Here is a 23,457-nt window from a genome sequence, read left to right on the forward strand (position 1 = left end):
GTTCGGCATGGGTTAATGTTCCCCTGCACCATGTACATTTGAAGTCAGAAATTATCTCTGCTGGACTGAATCCAAGTGACTCCTGAACACATTCTCGAACAGCAAATATCACAAGTGGTAATCCTTCTACCCAGTTTCTACCAATTTCTACCAAAGATTTCTGCCTAAATCTTTTTCCACATTGATTTGAGAGTCTGGTGGAATCTCTCAAAGTCCCCATAAAGATAGTTGTAAGAGTGTGTGCATGTTGTATTAGCACTTATATTGTGTTGTTGTTGTTGTTATGTAACTGTTCCTCCATTCTCATGGTTAAACACAGGCCTTGCTAAACAATGCCATCAGTAGCCCTCGAACAGAACACATCAAGAGTCTCTTGTACAATGTTAGCTGAAAGAAAATACACTGCAATTATGCTCTAAATCAGCAGTGTCTCTGAGCCCAGGGTGATGTTGTGTTTCTGTGGCAGACACGCAGGGTGATTTTGGCATGCTGGGCGAGAGGAATGTAAACAGTAGGGTGAGAGGCCTGACACTGCGGGTGTCTGAGAGTGTTTTCCTAAGCCTGGTCTCTCCTGGCTTTACAGCACGTAGGTGTGAGTTGCTGGACAGTTAATAGCACCCTTCGAGTGAAAAAGCGCACCACGCGAGCTTCACACACACGCAGCTGACACCTTTCTAAACACTGCGTCCTGCTTATAGAGGCTCGTAAAGGCCTGCTTCTCTGTGTGCGTCAGCAGGAGGGGACGCTTTATAATCCTGACCGGCTTTAATACAGATTCCACATGCAATGACGAAACGACTCTGACACTCCCAACGACACTTCAAAGAGGAGGAGAGCATTTATGAGATCAAGATGTCTGGATGTGGATATTTGTAACTTTAGTTCTTGAGTATACAGTGCCTAACATTAGTATTAGCACAAGAGTGTGCAAAGAAGGTATCATCTACAGTTAAAAGGATAATTAATTTTTATATATTTATTTAATTATTTCTATAGTACATGCTGTTTGATAGAGAGAATACATTTCAAACAATAGTTTTTATAACTCATTCCGAATAAATAATTCATTTTGCCTTTGCCATGATGACAGTGCATAATATCTTACAAGATATTCAGATTAAAGTGCAATTAAAAGCTTTTAAATAGATTATTTAGGGAAGTTGGGTTTATTAAGCAAGTCATTAGACAGAAGTGGTTTGTTCTGTAGCCAATTGAAAAAATAATCATTTTTAAGGGGGCTAATACTATTGACCTTAAACATTATATTTAAAAATGTACAAATTGCTTTTGTTCCAGCCAAACTAAAAGAAATAAGTCTTTCTCCAGAAGAAAAAAAAATGTCTTTGCCATGTTAAACGTCACTTGGGAAATGTTAGAAAAATAATACAAATTTCACTGGAGGCCTAATCATTATGCCTTCAACTGTACAAGGTAGTACAAGTTAAGTGATTTTATGCAAGTCAGAGTGTTATTGAACATCAGTCCACCTATAGGTTACACCAACATAGGTTTCATCTATTGGTTACACCATAAAAAGCAAAACTTTTTTTTATTATTGTTTACTTTTATCTTTGCCATTCTTTAAAGCAATAACTATCTTTCTGTCCATCTGTCTATTTTTCATCTAGTTGTTCACACATTTTAAAACATATAAAAAGTAATTTGTTACAATAAAACAAAAACATATATTAAAAATATAATTATGTTATAAAATAAGAATATCATTTAAATATTATACGTCCTTTTTAATTGGCACACTTGTAATTCTGAGCAAAGACGGCTGTAAAAACATGTCTTTATTGGTTAACCTTTTGATTCTTTTGCTCACAAAAAGTAGTACATTGGCTTCATTATTCTAGAGTTAAGCTTAACTAATTCTACCCGTCCATCTCCTCAAACTGTAACATATCTGAATCTGGGGAAGGACCCTTCGGACATCTTTTTTTGGTCATGTCTAATACTTTTTGAGTTTTGGAGTTTTCAGATTTGACTATAAGGCTTATTCTTGTGACCTTACCCCTGATCCAGCAATTAATGTTTTTGCTTGGTCTGACCCATTTCATGGGTTCAGACTCAGATTCAGACACACAGGCAAAGTCATCAAATAAAAAAGCTGACCAATATGGTATGGTGATAGTTAAAAAATATTCTTTGTCTTTGAAAAAAAGGGATCAAAACCACTTTTTAGGTCCTGGCTTTCTGAATTTTCAAGCACTTTACATTTAGAGAGATCTTTCTTATAGCATTGCTGCCTTCAAAGTCACTGGAAACCGTTTTTGCTTACCTGTGAAATGTTAAAGATTACAGTGGTAAGGTATGACCCTGTCATTGTTTGCAAGATCACCATATGCCCACTGGCCTAGAAATATGTGATAACCTTTGTATAAAACTGGAGGAACTGAGGTAACCATGGATTTAAAATCTTTTATTTATTTTTTTGTCTTTTGTCTGTTTTTGTTTGTTTGCCTTTTTCTTTTTTGTCTTTATAGTTGTTGTTGCTTTAAGGTAAAAATAAAAATGTAATCTTAAAAAAAAGTAAAAACACTTGAGCGTGGTTTTAGACAAGAGCTTTTTTTTCTTTTTGAAATACTTTCAAACAATATGTGGTGATGTCAGATTGTAACTTTGGACATTTTCTGACCACACAACCCAACAAACTTCTGTAAATGTCCAGCTGTGATTTAGGGAGATTTTTGTGGTCACTCAAACTGTTGTCCTAATGGCAGGTGGGTCTTTTTCCAAGCTGATTCATAACAATTCCAGTTTACTAGAATTTTTTTGTCTTGATGGTGAAGTTTGACATTTTTAGTGTTTTTGCATTTTTCTAACAGCCACTTCCCGTTTTATAAAGCTCAACAAACTTTTACTGCGAAACACAGCTCTGTGCTTTGGTTTTACCCATTGTAATGAATGACCGAGATTGGCCTTTTGTGTTTACTTATATTTATACCCTCTGTGAAACAGGAAATCACGACTAAAACATTTCCTGTTCCTCATCATCCAGGTGTCTATTGTGTTTCAAGGAAAGCAAACATTTGAATATAATTTCAGCAAAAAGTTGAAGTTGATTTTTTTTCACAGCCAAAGGTTCCAATATTAAATGTATGGCACTGTAAATGCTGATAGTATTCATTCAGAATTTAAGGCAGACTCTGTATTCATTCATCATCTTGAAGTGTTTCACCTTATAGCTGAAGGTTGCAGAATGGTACAATGGCAATCTGTCATGGAGGTTTCATTGTTAATTACAGCACAAGTGATTGCGAGAGAGATGAATATTAGAGGTGTTTTATGAGAAACTGAGCTTAAATAGTAATGAATAGGTGTTGACGTGGGAGAAAAACAGCAACAGCCTTGAATATCAATGGTCTGGGGTTTGAAACACTTTTATGATTGTTTCCTTGTTATAATTTCCCTTCTATTGATATAAAAAGAGCTCTATGAATATCTTTAAGATGGTGTTATAAAGTTTGGGGAAATTTTTTATGCCTGTTAGTTTTACTTTAAACATGATTATGTAGAAAAGTACTTTTAGTTAAAATACTTTTTGTCATTTACCAGATGCTTTGGTCAGAATAAAGTTCAAAGTTTTGGGTCGAAATTATTTGTATTTAAAAGATTGCATTAACTAACTGATCTTTACCAAAACATAAACAAACTTAATTTATCACAAAGCAAAATATTGTAAAATATTGATGTTAAATTTAAATGAAACATCCAATACTGTATTTTACTGCATTTTTTATACACAGGAAAAAATAAATGCATACAATTTAAGGTAAAAAATACAAGTGTAAATGCCAGAATTTTATCATTTTTATTAGACTTACCTTACTACACCTTACTAGTACCGGGTTGGACCCTCTTTTGCCTTTAGAGCTGCCATAATCATTCGTGGCGTAGATTCAACAAGGTACTGTAAATATTCCTCAGATATTTTGGTCCATATTGACATGATAGCATTACGCAGTTGCTGCAGATTTGTTGGCTGCACAAGTGCACATCGATGATGCGAATCTCCCGTTCCACCACAGGTGCTCTATTGGATTGAGATCTGGTGACTGTGGAGGCCATTTGAGTACATTGAACTCATTGTCATGTTCAAGAAACCAGTCTGTGATGATTTGTGACATGGTTCGTGGGCAGCACGGTGGCGCAGTGGGTAGCACAATCATTTCACAGCAAGAAAGTCGCTGGTTCGAGCCCTAAGCTGGGTCAGTTGGCATTTCTGTGTGGAGTTTGCATGTTCTTCCTGTGATGGTGTGGATTACCTCCTAGTGCTCCGGTTTCCCCCACAGTCCAAAGACATGCGGTACAGGTGAATTGAATAAACTGAGTTGGCCATAGTGTGTGTGTGTGTGTGTGTGTGTGAATATAAAAGTCTATGGGCGTTTTCTGCTGTTGGGTTGCTCCAGGAAGGGCATCTACTGCGTAAAACATATGCTGGATAAGTTGGCGGTTCATTCCTCTGTGGCGACCCCTGATTAATAAAGGGACTAAGCTGATAAGAAAATGAATAACTGAATGACATGGTGAGTCATCCTGCTGGAAGTAGCCATGAGAATATGGGTACACTGCAGGCCCGGATTGGCCAATCGGGAGGACCGGGAGAGTTCCCTGTGGGCCGGTCCGTTTTTTGGCCGCAAGGGCCGGTGTTTCTAGTTGCTTGCACTCTCAGCAGTCACAGTTTTTTTAATTTATATATTAATTTGACCATAGCCTCACTCTTTTTATTGATTATGTTAATGCAGCTCCGCTCTTCTTATTTATTGTCTCGCAGCCCCATGAGCAAAATACAGCCTGCAGGGTAATGATGATGTAATTATTATTTCGGGCAACAGTGCCATTGTGGTCCAGTGGTCAGCACATTGCGTAACAACGTGTTCTATCCTCACCTGAGTATTTTTTTTTTTTCCTTCATTTTGATTGTTAAGACATATAAAACTGTAAGGTTGTTGAACATTTTAAGTTCTAAAGCAGCTGTTTTCTTAAAAAACGGTCCCCATTCTGATGCTCGATTTCAACTGCAGCAGATCGTCTTGACCATGTCTGCATGCCTAAATGCATTGATTTACTGCCATGTGATTGACTGATTAGAAATTTGCGTTAACAGGCAGTTTGACAGGTGTACCTGAAAAAGTGGCCGGTGAGTGAATGTTCAAATCTACCAAAAAAATACAGTATGTATTAAGGAAACTTGATGTTAACTGGATTACAGATGTTTTTACTGTAGCGTTTTTACAGGGTTTTTTTACCAGTAAAATAATTTTTTTTGCAGTGTAGATTATAGTTGTCGTGTCATTTTCTACATTCTTGCTGTATTACAATGATACTTAAGAGGACAGGAAATGATTCAAACCCACATTGCCCACATGAGCACCACTGCACAACATGTAAGTGCGTGTGTGTCGTTGCTTATGGCAAACGTACTCCATCTCTAAGTAGCACTGATTCACCATTTGCCATTATGAACAGAATGTCTTGAAATCAGGGAGTTGAACTCAGTTCCCCTGACAACAGCAGCAGTAGCAGGTCTCGGGACACACACACACGCGCACACACACACACATACAAGCAAACACAGTAATCATAGATGAGCTCAATGGAACTGATGAATGTCTATGAGTCTGCCAGCATCACCGCATACGCATGTGACACATGGACCTTCACTGCCATCCTGACAACAACACAGGTTTTTCATTATCCTGAATCTAATCTTATGTCTGTAAATCATTGTGATGATTAATGGTGTAGTGCCCTTTGCTGTTGAATGATCTGGCTACAAAGGACCATTTTTAGTAATCTAAAAAATTGTTAGTTTTTTTTTTCTACTGACCATATTCTTTCACATACGAGTGTTTGCAGCCACTGGAACCTTATTGGCCAAAATTTCAAGTCTCATTCACTTCCATTAATTTGTAGCCGTAAAATTGTATGTTTATGTCAATACATGAAAATAAAGATTAATATAATAAGAAAATACCTGTTTGCAACATAAAGCAGCAAAAAAAAAAAAAAAAACTGCAAGCAAAACTGTTTTTTTTTTTCATGGCTAAAAATCTATGTGAATGAGACCAGGGGTCTGTTTTTTGTACCTCGCTCAAATGATCTTAGATGATTTGGCAGCTCCTGGATCTTTTAATCTTGATAACTGATCTCTGGCTAATTTGGTTCTTCAAACAAGTTTGCAAATCAGATTAAATTGTCTGGATGAACTGATCTGAGATCGCTGTGTGTGTTGTGAAGAACAAATCTATCAATCCACGAAATTATGATTAGCAATTCAACAATTAGCTGACAGCACAGCAGCGTAATGACATCATCTGATTAATATTTAATTATACAAGTGAGGAAAATTACTTCATAAACCGTTTGTTAAATATAATATGCTTTAACTTTCCACATTTGTTTAGAGCAGATTTTCTGTATTATAGTAGGTCTTTTCACGTTTCATAATTAGCGTAAGGAATAACTTATAATGGCTTAAATTAGTTTTGCATTAAAAAAGCATGCATGACTGCATAAATTATTATTCCTAAAAAAAAAGAGAGAGAATATTGTGCATGTCTATTTTCATACTCAAATTGTACTAAAGCTGGGTTGGTACCTTAAAATAGTACGCATTTGTCTCTAAAAAGTCCATATTAATAAATGTTCTCTTTGAACCCCTTTAGGAAAGAACACCCCCGCCCCGTGACAGTTTTTGTTTATTAATTTATTAGAGTTTTTTTAACTCTTTTACTATTTTCTTTAGTGTATGTAGCCTATTGGTTACTCATTCATTAATTTTCTTTTCGGCTTAGTCCCTTTATTAACCTGGCGTTGCCACAGCCGAATGAACCACCAACTTATCCAGCATATGTTTTACGCAGCAGATGCCCTTCCAGCTGCAACCCATTACTGGGAAACCTATGGGTTACTACTGTAAGAAAATATCAGCATTCAGTACATGCTTTCAGTATTACCTTTGCTTGGTAAGACCCGATCTAATCCTGTTGATATGAAATAAGCTGCTGCTACCGAGCAGGTTTGAGTTTCCAGATCTGTTGCATGAAAAAAACTCTTGGATAAGTTTTGAAGAACGAAACGATTATGGATCGTAATGGCAAATAATCAAATCTGGCTAATTAAGTAATCCACGTTAGAAGGACAGACCCCAATTTCAATAAGGTTCCGATGGCTGCACCTTCTCTTATGAAAGAATAAAGTCAGTAGGGGCTTTCACGTGAAGTAGTAATAGGAACTAGCTAATACCAGTGCCCTAAAAACTTTGCTTTGATACCAGTGACCTAAAAACTTTCTAGGTTTTGCAGTTGGTTTTTACATGTTATCTATATCTGTTGAGCTATAGCTGTTTGTGAAAGGTCTTGTGTTGTCGTACTGGGTTAGATTCTGAAGAAGGAACTAATTTAATCTCTCTAAAGTTGCTCCTACGCTCTCAGAATTAAAGGTATGCAAGCTGTTACTGGTGTGGTATCTTTTTAAAAGGTACAAATGTATACTTAAAGGGTCCATATTGGAACCTCAAAAGTATATATTAGTACCTAAACATTTAAGAGGAACACTTTTGTACTTTTTAGGTACTAATATGTACCCTTGAGAAATGAATATAGACCTTTGAATATGAACATGGACAAATTTTACCTTTTGAAAAGGTTCCACACCAGTGACAGCTTGCGTACTTTTATTTCTAAGAGTGTATAACTAAAAATTAATTGCAGTTTCTTTGATATGAACACACTAAAAAGTTAGCATTTTGTCAGTAGAAAGTATGAAAACATTTCTGTGGTGCAAAGTCCATTTTGGTTAACTTTTGGTTGACACTGATTTCCATTTTATTGTAAGAATATATTTTTTTTCTGTGTATTTTATGTTCCAAAAAATCATGACAGAACTCAGCATTTACTTACACTCGATTGATTTTAAACTTTTATGAATTTCTTTCTTCTGAAGCAAGATTTTCTGAGGAAAACAGCCATTAGCATTCATACTAGGAACAAAAATATACTATGGAAGACAATAGCTGTTTTTCCCAACATTCTTCAATATATCTTTCTTTGTGTTCATGAGAGGAAAGAAACCCAAACAGGTTTGGAACAAGCTGAGGGTGAGTAAAAAATGACAATACTAAAAATTACATGATTAATTGTGTAAGAAAAAGTTCCTATGAAAAATAGTACCATAAAGAAAAACAGTGGGGACAGTTGGCATTTACTGTAAAAAAAAAAAAATAGAACACTTGAGCAAAACAAAAGTGTTATGAAATGTTCATCTGGGTATAGCTACACTTCATCACTCATTGGTTGTTTGCTGTGAAGTCTACCATGAAACAACAAAGCAAAAACTTTTAGTACAAGGTCTAAAATTTGACAATTCCGCTTTCCGGACAGCAAACTGCACCGAAGTGAGTTTTTAATCAGAGAAAAGCATCTGAATGGGTCGGAACAGCTGAGGTAGAAGAAAGTTCACATGGGCCACATAAGCACTGATGCAGGAAGGCATGTAGCCCGAGCTCCATTAAATTAAGCGAGCAAAGCAAAGAAGCACAAATGATGAATCACGCCTGCCAGCAATGTGCACCTCTCCACAGTAAGAGAAAGCCATATAATTATGTAAGTGAGCTGTAATAATCCAGGGAATACAAAACACAAAGCCTGAGGAAACCATCGGCTGTTTGATTGCTTTGTTTCTGTCTGCTGAAGGTTGATTTCTTGTTTCTTCAACAAAGAGAGATGCACAGACACACAGATATGTGTAGTAAGGCAGCAGTACACATATACGCTAACATTTATAATTCAGGAGATCAACTTTGCGATGAGCTTGTGGCTTCCTGCCTTGGTGATCTGGGAAAATCGATGAAGTTTTACCATAAAACTCGATGACAGCCATAAAAGATTTACAGCGGAAGGATGGGATCACTGCCAACGTACCGTCACAGACTATTTTATATGGTGGCCAATTAAAACGTGAAAATACATTAATCACCTTTGAGATTTTGCTGAGTTTCACATTTAATTTCACACCTTTTGCAGATAGGAGCTGTTGACAGGAACTCAAACCACATCAAATGTGATCTATATTAATGAGGTGAGAAACATACAGCATAGATTGACATGAAAGTGCTCAAAATGTGTTAGGCAGAAGATGCATTTCACATGTAACACATATTTAAAACATGTTCAACCTGATTCATGAATTACATGTATAAGTCTATCTATACTGTATATTAATTACAAATTATATATAATTATCAAGACAATATTAACTTACATTTCATTATTTATGCCAAACATACACTTAATAATATTTGTAAATGACACAGTATTTAACTCTAATATGAACTGTATTTTACTGTTGATGTTATGCGGTATGTTACCGTATTTTAAAGTTGCACTGTGAAGATTACTGTATATTTTACAATAAAGATACACATACCATTCTGTGATTGCATATAGAGCATAAGATAGAGCTGTAAATGTAAAAACAGTATTTTTACTGTAATTGATTTACAGTAAGTTACTGGTGAGCTGCTGCCGGTAGGTTACTGTAGATTCTGCTGGAAATTGTTAACAATGTATATTAAGACTATATGAAACATAAAGATTCATATACACGACATTAGCCCCTTTCACACATACAGACCTTTCCGTAAATTTACCGGCAATTTTACGAAAAGGGATCACGTGTGAACAGGCTCTTTTTGAAAATACAGGTAAATTTGTCCCGGCTATTTTCCAAAAAGAGAACTTGTAACATTACCGGTAATTTGCCGGAATGCTGTGCTGTGTGAACACAAAAGGAAGATTGCCGGAAAGAGCGTGTTCAAATCTAGAACGCGTTGACGTAAGACAATCAGAACACTCAGACGCATTCACATCCTTGCTGTTTATGAAAGTAAAAGCCTTGGAATATTTTTCCAGACACTTTTAGCTGCTAGATGTTAGACAGATAACGTTTCTATGTTCCTTCTTAATGCCAAATGTCAAAAAAAAAAAAAATAAACATAAAATTCTTATGATATACCGCTGTTTTTTTTACCTTCAAGCTCTGACGTGTGTGCATGTAAAGCAACTAGTAAGCACCAGCACACACACATATTATGAACATCTCAACGTGCGAAAGTGTTCCTCTATATGTTTTCATCGAAGTTGTTGACAATACTTATCCATCGACAGAGTTTGTAATTGAGTCAAATGTTTACAAATACAAGCCGTTTAGAGGTAATTTCTGGTTAATGATGTCAGAATTTATCGGTATTTTGGAACGGTTGTGTGAACGGTCTTTTCCAGAAAAATTCCGTAACGTCCTTGCCTGTGTGAACAGCGCTTTTTCTAATTTACCAGTAAAGTCGTTCCGGAAATTTTCTAGATATTTACTGGTATTACTGTGTGAAAGGAGCTATTGTGTGTACTAACGTTGTCTCAACTGATGCTCAACACACACGAATTTGTTAAAATTTCAAGAAAAGTGCTCCAGGGTGTCTTGAACCTTTAAAAGCAATGTTAATTTGGTTAACTATAGGCAAGTCAAAAGAAATTTAGGCAAATCATTGTGTTTGTTTATTACAACAACTTCGATGAATGGTTTGATCCACTTTTGACTACTGTAGATAGTAGGGCTGCTGCACAGTATATCGTTTCAGCATCGATGTTGTAATGTGGTTCTTCGCAATAGTCACATTGCTAGTATACGCAATGTTGAGTCTGGATTATAATTTATCACGTCGCAAGTGTTTTTTGAGGCCTGTGACTGTGTGAGGTTTATAAAAGCATTCAGGTATAAGAAAATATACTATTTGTAGCTTTGAAAATTAATAACGATTCATTTCCTTGAATTGTTTATACAACGAAGGCATATATGAAACAATAAAATGATATAGACGTTTATAAAACGATGCAGTATTATTTTACATTTTGTTATTCAATTACTTTATACATAAATACATTTTGACTCTATGGAAAACAATAAAACGCTGTTTATGTAATTTGCATATTTTTCTTTATTGAATTATCTACACTTGAAGATTGTTTGTTATATGTTATGCACTCCCCTTTGAATCATCTCAATCTAAAATGATACATTCTTTCCAAACAGTTTTTCAACTCATTTAGAGAAATTGTTTTGACATGGCAATATATATCACAGAAAAAAAAATCGCAATATGTAATTTTTCCAATATCGTGCAGCCCTAGTAAATCAATTCTGGAGTGTAAGGAATGCTCACACAGATCTATGATTACACATAGCTATAATTTTTGGTTTTGTCTGACACTGTGTCATAATATACGGTCTTAACCAATTATATGTGAGCTATGTCTACAATCACAAGCATCTATTATCAGACACTACAACAACGTACAGCCTTGCGGTTTCAGGAATACCTACAGATGTGTTTCTCTTTCACCGTTGTGAAAATATTTTCTCAGGGAGAACCAAATATGATTGGCCTTTGAGCACCAGAAAGTTGTTCAGCTCTTCAAACTGACAAAACCACTGTTATGTAACTGCCTGCATACTTCACATAGATTTGAGAAATGGATAGTTCACCTAAAAATAAAAATCTGTCACCATTTACTCACGCTCCACTTGTTCCAAACATTTTTTGGAGTTTATTTCTTCTGTTAAACACTAAAGAAATGTTTTTGAATGCAGCAGCCATTGAGTTCCATAGTATTTTTTACTATGCATGTCAATGGCTACCAGTTTCCCTGATTCTTCAGAATATCTTTTGTGTGTGTGTGTTAATCAAACAAACAAAAAAAAAACAAACATTTAAATCACTTGAGTAAATGGTATATTATAGCATTTTTATTTTGTGCAGTTTTCCGACTCTAAATATAAAATCCCCTGACTTTTTCCTCACTTTCACTGGCTAAAAGCTTAATTTTCATGACCTATAATAAATGATATAACAGACCACTGTTATTCTTTGCATAATAATAAAATGATGTTAACCTGAATGTAATTTTGCATGTCTTTTATTAATTAGTATGAGAACAACAATAGATAACGTACCTTAGATTTTTTATTTTTTTTACCTTAGATTTATTGAATTATTTACTGCTTGCTTGCTATATGCTTCCTCTCCTATGTTTGATAGCTTGATAACAGTTTCATAAACTTTACCTTTTTTTTTTCATGTACTTTTTAAAACCCAGTCTTTGAAGTGGTCATTTGGAAGCCAAAGATCTGAAAATGTATATTTTCCTGACATGTTAGCTGATTTGTACAGCTAATTTGACTTTAGTGACTGCCAGGAAAGGAATAGAATGGAGATTAAAAATAACCAAACAACGCAATTTAAAAATGTGGTACAGAAAATTTACATTCTGATAAAATGTAAAGCAAAAAAAAATCCCTGAAATTTCATTTCATTTTTCTTCATCTTAGTCCCTTTATTGGTCCCACTTTATATGAAGTGGCCTTAACTAATATGTACTTACACTGAAATTAATCATTGGTTACAATGCACTTATTGTGTAAATACATGTTTCAACATGTTTCATTCATCAGGGGTTGCCACAGCACAATGGACACCCAACTTTATTCATTCATTCATTCATTTTCCTTCGGCTTAGTCCCTTTATTTTATTAGAGATCACCACAGTGCAATGAAACACCAACTTCATTTATTCATTTATTTTCCTTGGGCTTGGCCTTTTTATTTATTAGGGTCACCACAGTGCAATGTACCACCAATTTTATTTGTTCATTCATTTTCCTTTTTCTGAGTCCCTTTATTCATCAGGGTCACCACAGCGCAATAAACCACCAACTTCATTCATTCATTCATTCAGTTTTCTTCGACTTAGGGCCTACTCACACTATGCCATCCGTACCGTGCCCAGGCCCGTTTCCCGGATCGTTTGAGAAGTGTGAGTGCGCTGAATCGGGCTCAAGCACGGTTCACTTGGCCGGCCCTGGCCCGGTTGAAAGAGGTGGGCCTGAGCGCGGTTCACTTGGGCTGAAAGCCCGAAACTGAAAGCGAGACGTGACTTTTAAGGGACTGTTTCATATGGATTTATTAATCATTCTTACTGTTCAGTGAACGCAAACTGCTGTCGTTTATTAAAGACGCAAACTCCTCACTTCACGACAGCTGCGCACCTTCAGCAGACCTCCTCATTCCTGCAGCACGAGAGCTTTATGATTGTTTATGAGCGCCAAAAGTGGCGGATCTGTTCGGCGAAATATCTGACTGCGTGTCCCCGCATCCCTAAGGACTGTTTGGCGAAATTTTTGACTGCATGTCACTGCATATCAAACGACTGAAACTATATAACTAGAGAAATCTCCACTGTGCTGCTGAGTGAGTGAGCGCTTGTCACTGAACAGCGCAGCAGCGATGACGTAAGCGTGCCGAGGCCAGATTGTGGTGTGAGTGCAGGCCGTCGGGGGAGACGGGAGGGGGGGGCAAGCGTGCTTTGGGCCGGTTCGAGACAACTGTACCTAGTGTGAGTGCGGCTTTAGTCTCTTTATTCATCAGGGGTTGCCACAGTGCAAAGAACCACCAACTTCATTCATTCATTTATTTTCCTTTGGCTTAGTCCCTTTATTCATCAGGGTTAACCACAGCGCAATGATCCACAAACTTATCAAGCATACGTGTTACACAGCGAATGCCCTTCCAGCTGCAACCCAGTACTGGGAAACATCCAAACACACTCATTCACGCACACACACACACACACACACTACAGCCAATTTAGTTTATTGAATTCACCTGTAGTGCATGTCTTGGGGCTGGCATGGCTGTGGGGAAACCGGAGCACCCAGAGAAAACCCACACCAACACGGAGAGAATGTGCAAACTCCACACAGAAATGCTAACTGGCCCCAGCAGGACTCGAACCTGTGACCTTCTTGCTTAAAGGCGACAGAGATAACACATGAGCCTCTGTGTTGTTAAAATTCCACAATATTCCAGAAATGTATTCACACAAAGATTAATATAGGATTATTACATTTTCAACTTTGAAAAAAAAATAGACAAATCATTTCCTGTATTCAATGCTGAATATATTGAAAAATAAATCACGCTTCAGATCTGCCTAATATACTGGAGCTACAAAGCAGGAAAACCGCTCATCTCCTTAAGCCAGCGCTGAATCAATATGCACCCGACAGGAGATCAATGCTTGGCGTCATTTCTCTGTTTGCTCCGTGGCACAGTAAGGAATTAAGTTACACATCACATCCTTCAATGGACTTCCTGTTGCCCACTGCTCCTCCACTCTCGTCCAGTGGTTTAAATTACATCCATTCACTTTCAGTGGATTCCTGTAAGCAGCAGTTATTTTCTCCCCATTCATTCGCTGGTGGAGTTGCATGTGAGAAAGGGTCTGAATAACAGTTAAAAGCTGAAACACTCAGAGTGCTTACGCAGAATCATGCAGAGTCCTTGAACATTTTCGTGCAAGGGTAATTGATTGCTTTGATAAGCTGCCGGAGCGAAAACAGCTGTAGCGCCCAAGTCTGAGGCCGATTGCAATTTCTATGCTATCATTGCAATTCAGAGCATCTGCATCTGACGCCACGACAACTTTAATGGCCGACTGCAGTGAACGATTCGTTAAAGGCCAATGAAAGTAAGAGTTTTAGCCGTGTGTTTCAACATGACCTCGTTTGAGTGATGTAATCCTCCAGAGAGGAATGTCACCTCGAAAAAGAGATTACAAAAGAATTTGTTACTGACACACAGGTTTGAATGAAATGTTGTCTCTTGAAGGAATATTCAGTCATTATTTTGTCTCCCTCAAGTATCAGTAGCAATTTTATATACATTTAAAGTCTGCATATCTGCTAAGGCATTAAGGTTGAAATAACAAAACAATCTTTTTTAATTAACTGCATTAAACACTGAGTTTAATAATATATGTTGCATAATTCTGCGTATTTTCTGGGTAAATGCTTACCAAAAAAAAAAAACTAAATATAGTTTGGCAGATAATATAATAACCAACATCAGCACTAATGATAAAAATACAAATAAATAGTCTATAATAATAATAATCCCCGTGTTGCCATGGGTTTCCTCTGGGTGCTCCAGTTTCCCCCGAAGTCCAAAGACTTAGGTGAATTGAATTAACTAAATTGGCTGTAGTGTATGAGTGTGAATGTGAGAGTGTTTGGGTGTTTCCCAGTGCTGGGTTGTGGCTAGAATGGCATCCTCTGCTTAAAACATATGGTGGATAAGTTTGCGGTTCATTCCCCTGTGACGACCCCTGATTAATAAAGGGACTAAGCCAAAGGAAAATGAGTGAGTGAATGAATATTAATAAAAATATAAATGTTGGCCTGCTAAATGTACAAACATTTTAATCTATGTTTTTTGACAATAACTTAGCTACTATATTTTAAAGGTGCCATATGATTAAAACTGATGAAGCCATTTATGATCTAGGGATGGCTTGGAAGCCATGATGGACAGGGGCCAATGGGCAAATTTGACCAGAATGCTGGGGTTAAACCTCTACTTTTTTTTTGAAAGACATTCTAGGATTTTTAATGACCACAGAGAGTCAGAACCTCAGTTTAACGTCTCATCCGAAAGATGGCGCTTACTGAGCAGTATAGAGTACCCTTCACTGTACAGGGGCGTTAGGACCCACACAAACTGCAGGTTGAGCTCCCCCTGCTGGTCTCGATAACACCACTTCTGACAGCAATCTAGCTTTCCCATGTGGTCTCCCATCGAGGTACTGACTGGGCGCAGCCATGCTTAGCTTCAGTGGACGACGATGTGAGAGTTGCACAGAGCTAGCTGCCATAATAATAGGTTTTTTTTTAAATTCAGCTTTTTCAATTCAATTCAGCTTTATTTGTATAGCGCTTTTACAATGTAGATTGTGTCAAAGCAGCTTCACATAAATGGTCATAGTAACTGGAACAGTGTGGTTCAGGTTTTAGTGTTTAAGTTCAGTTCAGTTCAGTTTAGCTCAGTTCAGTGTGATTTAATCATTACTGAGAGTTCAAACACTGAAGAGCAAATTCATCGATGCGTAGCTCTACCAATCCTGAACCATGCCAGGCAGTGGCGACAGCGGAGAGGGAAAAAAAAACTTCACCTGATGGGAGTGAAGAAAAAAAAAACCTTGAGAGAACCAGACTCAGTTGGGCACGACCATTTTAATTTCTCCGCTGGCCAAAATTTCTCCGCTGGCCAAATATGCCAAAAGTTTTTTTTAAAAGTACTGAAAATGGCTCATATAACTACAAATACGTTTTCTGAAGTGATTTGTTAGATTTGGGATGCATAAACAAAATAATGCTAATATTGTGATTAAGGTGATTAACCAATTTCACCATTAACCGTGCTTTAATTCCTCACGTTTAATTAATCGTAAAGACTTCTCAACAGTGCATTTCTTCACGGAACAAAACTGCTGCAACTAAACAAAGTTACGCGAGTTTAAAGTTCCAAGCTTATATGCTGAGGTTACACTGGATTAACTGTGGCTGGGGCTATTAACTAAGGGCAATCTTAATACTGCGTCCTTTGCGTGTGCAAGTTCGTTATTTCCAATGGAGGTGTGCGGATATTGGGAGCGACATGTGCACGCTTTCCAGGCGGCCCTAATTGAAAATGGCGTAAACGCACAGCAAGTCAAGTAACAAGAACTGACCGATTCATACTTTGTATGGAATATAAACATTTTTAATCCAGAGAAAAAATAAATCAAAAACCAAACAATTGTTGTAATATAGTTGATCAAAAGTGCCTTTCAGACAGAGGTTTAGCAGCCTTTGACTACATTTGTTTTCCTTAAAAGGGAAATACTTAGCTAATCTGTAGCTTAGATTTACATTAGACAAATACATTTTTTATTCATTTATTCTTATTTTTATTTATTTATTAATGTATTGTCCTGACATTTTTTTTCAGTGTGAAAGTATTACTTGTGTTTTTTTAGTTTTTTTTTTGTTACTTGTGTTTAAATATCAAAATGTTTATTATTTTTGCTGTATTATTTAGTTATAAAGCAGCAATAAATAACACTTTAAAATATTAGAACTTAAAGAAGGTAAAACCATGACTATTCCTCAGACCATAATCGTGCAACCAAAACCTTTTATTGTTACATCGCTAATTATGATGCTAACTATTTATCACTGTTAGTAATCACTGTTAGTCATGAACTAAACTGATAATTAAATCTATCTGTATCATGAATGAATCATTCCAAGTCTGTTTTCTGAACTGATTCACTATATTGATTATTCACTATATTGATGATTTAATTTATCTGTGTTCGGATCAAATCACCAAGCAGATTTAAAACAATTTTATCGAATCTATAATGTGTCTATAATGCATCTTTTGTGCCTATAAATGTTTTTATAGTGCATCTTTTGTCAATTAGTAGCTTCACAGTTCATTTATTATGTTAAAAGGGTTAAATATAGGCTACAGCATAAATGCATTTTTTGTGTCTGAGGGAATAAAAATCACAGAGGTTTGGAACGACATGACAGGTTTTCCTTTGCAGGTGAGCTATCCCTTTAACATCAAATATGCATTGAGGACACGGTGTGATTGTTGCAGGTCCTTGTTGGATTCCTCTCCTCTCTAGCTGAGAAAACTGTGCTAAAATAACCAGCTAAAACATCCAGCAGCAGGTGCAGAAATTAATCACAGAAATCAACACAAAGCACCCTCATCACAGCAATTAACATTGCTTCACAAGGAGACGAGCTGAGGAGAGCGAGAGGAGAGATGTGCGCATGGAAAATTCGAGAAGCAGAGAGAGAGAGAGAGAGAGAGAGCGCGAGTACATCTAATTGCAGGGTTCAGACTCTGACTGGCAGAAACGGTCTGATGTTCCTAAAGGAGCTCCATGAATATGCTGCAGCCCACACACACACACTTACACACACACGAGAGCGCACAGATGGATAAGGCCAAACACATGCAGACCGAGCTGTGACACAGCACACTGATGTCATCTCATTGTAGACATCACGGCATTCATAATCGCATCAGACAAATGACTGCTTACATAATGCCCGCATTCACCTAGCAATCAATGTAAAAGTAACTGTAAGTGGATTGGGCTGCAGTATATGTGCAATCAAATACATTGCGCTGGTGTAGGAGGTAAAAACGTCATTCATTATCACCACAAAGAAATTGATTGTTAACAAAAATCGATTAATCTTAAAAGGCCTACCTGTTTTGAGCATTAAGGTTGTTATTTGATTGTATATACTTTTTTAACACCCATATGTTTACATTAATTTAACTTAAAAAAATAATAATCATTTATAATAACTAAATTTGTACAAAAAAACTACATTACTCATGATGCAACTGAAAATTCCAACAATCAGAGAGCAAAGCGTGCCAAAATGAATGGCATGAATGATATTTAAAATATCTAAATGTTCATTTATGCAATATATTGTTTCTACAGTGCATCCGGAAAGTATTTATAGCGCTTCACTTTTTCCAAATTTTTTTATGTTACAGCCTTATTTCAAATTGGATTAAATTCATTTATTTCCTCAAATTCTACACACAATACCCCATAATGACAATGTGAAAAAGATTTTTTCTTTTAATAAAAACCTGAAAAATCAAATGTACACAAGTATTCAAGACCTTTGCTCAGTACTTTGTTGATGCATCTTTGGCAGCAATTACAGCCTCAATACTTTTTGAATATGATGCCACAATCTTGGCATACATGTCTTTGGGAATGTTTGCCCATTCCACTTTGCAGTACCTCTCAAGCTCTATCAGGTTGAATGGGAAGTGACGATGGACAGCCATTTACAGATCTTTCCAGAGATGTTCAATAGGATTTAGGTCTGAGCTCTGGCTGGGCCACTCAAGGACTCAAGGCTATGAATACTTTCTGGATGCACTGTATATTTAGAATGTGAATAGTTTTATGTTTCTCCATCCTTTTTATTTGATTGTGTCATAACCAATGCTTCATGGGGATTGTGAAACAAAAAATGAATACTGTGGAAGTCAGTGGTCGCAGGCTTTCAGCTTTCTTTGAAATCTATTCTTTTGTGTTCAACAGCAGGAAGAAAGAAAAAAAGAAAGTCAAACAGATTTATGACAAGTGAAGGGTGAGTACATGATGACAATTTTCAGTTTTTGGCTGAGCTATCCCTTTATGTAGGCTATAGGTGAAAATGAGTACAAACACATTGTGGAAGGTTTCGAAATCTAAGGGTTGATGATGAGGATGACATACAGTAAGTCATACAGCCTTTTAGCAGAACAAATGTAAGCTCTGATGATTTCCACAGGCTATAATCCTGCTCTAAGCACATTGTCGTGTTCTTTTAAACTGTCAAAACATATTACTTTGCTGATATGACAGAAAACGGGTGGAAATTTAGAGTAAGGAGCTATTTGTTTTTTCTTCAGCACTAGTGTTAGATTTTTTTCAGTAGTGCGGGTACCGAAAGTATTTTTCTCCCCATTTACTTTTTGCCATATGCCTTTTTTAAAAGTATTTGTTAATGTGTCAGAAATCATAAACCAATTATATATGAGATCAATCACTACATTACAAAACTTCAACTTGAAGCAAGAAAGTACATAACAATTAGACAAAAAAATAGTAAACTTAATGGTAACACTTTTGTTTAGGTCACAATTCACAGTACAAACAAGCCATTAAAACTACTAGCTTAATAAAATACTAGTAAGCTGTTTATTAATAGTAAGATGAAAGTTGGGTTAAGGTTTTGGGTAGGATTAGGGATGCAAAAAAAGATCAAACCTAAAATCTACTAATAAACAGTTGTTGTCTTAACAATAGACAGGTAATAAGCCAGTAGTTAACAGCATGAATTGTGACCTAAACTAAAGTGTTACCAGCTTAGCAAATTGTGCACTGTATCTAAAGAAACAGTGTGTTTCAAATTTAATGCAAAATATGTCTATTTATACAAATATGTACTCTGAGAGCAAAAACAGAACTAGTCCTTGGATATATAAATGACCCCATATGTTTTAGTGAATCGAACCATTTTTAACCTGACTTCTGAAAGAACTCTTATGTTGACCAACATACCACACAGTATATAAATAAAAGACATGTAAGAGTCAGTTCTTTTAACTGAATCAAAACAAAGATTGCCGAAACATTAATTCCTGATTTAAAGACTCTGGAAAGCTGGTTCCTTTCTGTGAATCACAAATGATGAGCTATTAGTTGTAAAAAAGCATTTGTAAGTTGTCCTTAAAAATGCTTGTGAGAATCAAATTATTGCAGTTAATAGCTAGTTTCTTAGATAACAATACATGTATAAATATGAGTTTTGTTGGTGGAAATTCATAAAAGCTTATGTTAAAAAAATGTTTTACATATGTAAAAAGAAATTAAAATGATCCAAGTATTTGATGAAATAATATTTTATTTGATTTTAAAACATTTTTTCATCAAATAAAAAATTATAATAAAGGCTCCAAAAAGGAGGTTTTTGTTGTAAAGAACCAATTTTGGTTCTTTAAATAGCCTTTCAGTCCACATTTTTTTAAAGGACCTAATTATTTAATAGTGAAAGAATATATTAACAAGCTGTCAAGAACCTTTTGTGTAGAGATTTCAGGGATTTCAAAGTTTCTTCATGGAACCACTTATTCCAATTCAAAAAATACAGAAAGAAAAATAGAAAAGAAAAAATAATAAAGAAAAAATAATAATAATTTGGAAAACTGTCAGAAGGTAGATTCTTTTGATGTGTTAAACTGCATCCCAATCATCACAAATACTGCAGAAGACCTTTTGGAATGGACCCAAGATTGGCATGGACTGAGGATTCTCACACAAATCAGTCAAGTTCGGTAAAGGAAAAATCATGGTTTGGGGTTACATTCAGTATGGGGGCATGCAAGAGATCTGCAAAGTGGTCTGCATTACAAACCACAGGAGAGGGCAAATTCTTCAGGAGGATGGCGCTCCTTCTCATACTTCAGCCTCCACTGCAAAGTTCCTGAAAACAAAGAAGGTCAAGGTACTCCAGGACTGGCCAGCCCAGTCACCAGATATGAACATTATTGAGCATGTCTGGTCTAAGATGGAAGAGCAACCATTAAAGATGAATCCAAAGAATCTTGATGAACTCTGGGAGTTCTACAAGACCGCTTTCTTTGTCATTCCAGATGACCTTATCAATAAGTTATTTGAGTCATTGTAGAGATGTATGGATCCTCCAAACTCATTTTTTTCCGCCGCACCATGACTTCATATTCCATCCTGTACGTTATTTCTGTTAAATGACAAGACTTTTGTCTAAGCAAAGTCAGACCTTACTGTCCTAATTAAATAATTAAAAATCAAGGCATGATTATATTTTATTTTGGTAAAATAAAAGTAATCTAGAGGTCTTTGCCTTTCATATAAGCCACTTTTGATACCAAATGATTCATATATATATATATATATATATACTTTTTTTATAATATTTATTATATTTTTTTTCAAAAAAATTATTTTTTTTTTTTCACTAAAAATAAATCTGTTTTGTATTCCAAATCCCAACTTTTTTTTGTTATTAACCATTCTTATCCGGCAACTATGCAAAGTGGAAAGGCCAAAAAGAAATATTGAGGGCAGATGTGTGTTGTTAGTATTCATGTGACCCCCTACAAGACCCGTTTCTATGTTTACACGCTTGGCGCTGCATGAAAAGCGGCTTCGGGTCCAGCAGTCTGCAGACTCATTCTGGGCTTTGTGACGTGGCGGTCTGGCTTTTGTGTGGTCTTGACAGGTGGGGTAGACACCCTCTGTCCGGAGGTTCGGGGCAGCGAGAGGGGTTCATCCCCCATCTGCTGCTGTGAAAGTGGGGCACGCGACCCGTGTATCAGCCCCCACCGCCACAGCCTCCGGCGGGACATTGAAAGAGGCCCAGCGGCGTGAGCACACAATAGGGGAGTCTGCACGTCTGTCACTCCGGGTGTATAACACAGACCAGAGGCCCCAAACACTCCTTTTAGCTTTTCACTTAATTAAATGGAGTGTGTGTGTGTCTGTACACCTGTCACTTCATTGTCTTGGTTACTCCTTAAAGGAATGCTATTTCATGGTGTCTTTTTATCCTTATGTGTTCGTGCAAGCATTTGGAATATAACCAGAGGGCTCAGCATATTTCTAAAACACAAGTGCAGTGAACACCTGATTCAACCTCGAGGAGTAACAACTCTTAGCTCTTTCATTAGGAGTGGAACCTGGTTTTACAGTTTTAACAAGACAGTGGAGGTCTGTTTCTGCTTTCTGCTTGCTTTTCTTTGTCTTTTTGAGAAAGAAGGACTTGACTTTCTTTAAGTGGAACTTTGTCTTTGATTTTACCATATAACTACCTTCAACATAATCACATATGCCACATAAAAAACAACAAATAAATAACCCAAATACATTAAACATCATTGCACAAATCACAATTAATCATAATTAATCACAACCTACTCCAATTTAAATCCCACTATTTAAAATTCTAATGGCATGTTGGCACAAATGACATTTGATATACATTTTATCTTCATTGACTTTTCCTAAAGCGTCTTTTTAAAACCAAAGACTGAAATGTAATATACAAGAGATGAAAACAGTCTTTAATAAAGATGTTTTTTGTCGAACTCCTATGTTTAACTTTGTAATATTCACCTAACATGTTTTCTAATAATGTCAGTGACAAGAGTTTCCCAATGCTTGACTTCAAAATGTTATATAATAAGATATGGTAGAATGAAAACCTGTACAAAAACTCGAGTGTTATATCAAAAGGTAAATCAAAGTTTATTTTTATATTGTTCATTGTGCAGATATTATTTAAATGTCAAATAGATTGGCAAACAAATGTGCAATCTTATATAATGTAATACTGACATTGGGGTAATAGATTAACTGTTTCATTAAAGCGTTTAACATAAACGTTTTTGTCCTGATACCAATAAAAACAAATACAAATAAATAATATATAAAATAAATAGCATCAACAAAATGTCTAATTCAGGGCACACAAACAAAATTGTCAGTTCCTGATTTTATTCTAGTAAATAGACAAATAACAATTATTTAATTACTTATTACCCTGGAGCACAAGTTGAGTCTTGAGTTGCACACATATTTTGTTGGATATAGCAAAAATATAATGTATAGAGATTAAAATGAATGATTTTTCTTTTATGCCCAAAATCATTGGAATATTAAGTAAATCTTTGGATAACATTTTCTATTTTGGAAAAGTAATAACAAAAAATTGTTTTAGTAAAGGTTTAATTTTTGCATTATACAAGATGCTGGTGTCAGGATCAAAGAAATCTTCAAATTGTAAATTGGAAGCTTGGGGATTAGAGCTTAAATTTCCATAGAGGACTGGATGAAGACATGCAAGGAAGCTCAATCACTAGCAATGAACACTTATCTGAAACTGATACAATATAAGTGGTTGATGAGGATTTGCATAACTGAAATGAAAATATTCCAGATACTT

The 23,457-nt window shown here is 36.1% G+C and overlaps 1 protein-coding gene across 2 annotated transcripts in view; it reads left to right on the plus strand.

The window, feature by feature from the left end:
• Positions 1-23,457, plus strand: part of ankrd45 (ankyrin repeat domain 45) — a 116,973-nt gene that overhangs the window by 55,936 nt on the left and 37,580 nt on the right. The window contains exon 2 of one of the 2 annotated variants that reach the window (XM_073917426.1): positions 19,032-19,080. The exons of the other annotated variant lie outside the window; for it this stretch is intronic. The gene's annotated coding sequence lies outside the window, so the exon portion shown is untranslated. The remainder of the gene's footprint in view (positions 1-19,031; positions 19,081-23,457) is intronic. 2 annotated transcript variants of the gene reach the window in all.

This window comes from Danio rerio, chromosome 2, assembly GCF_049306965.1.
Source record: "Danio rerio strain Tuebingen ecotype United States chromosome 2, GRCz12tu, whole genome shotgun sequence".
Lineage (NCBI taxonomy): Eukaryota > Metazoa > Chordata > Actinopteri > Cypriniformes > Danionidae > Danio > Danio rerio.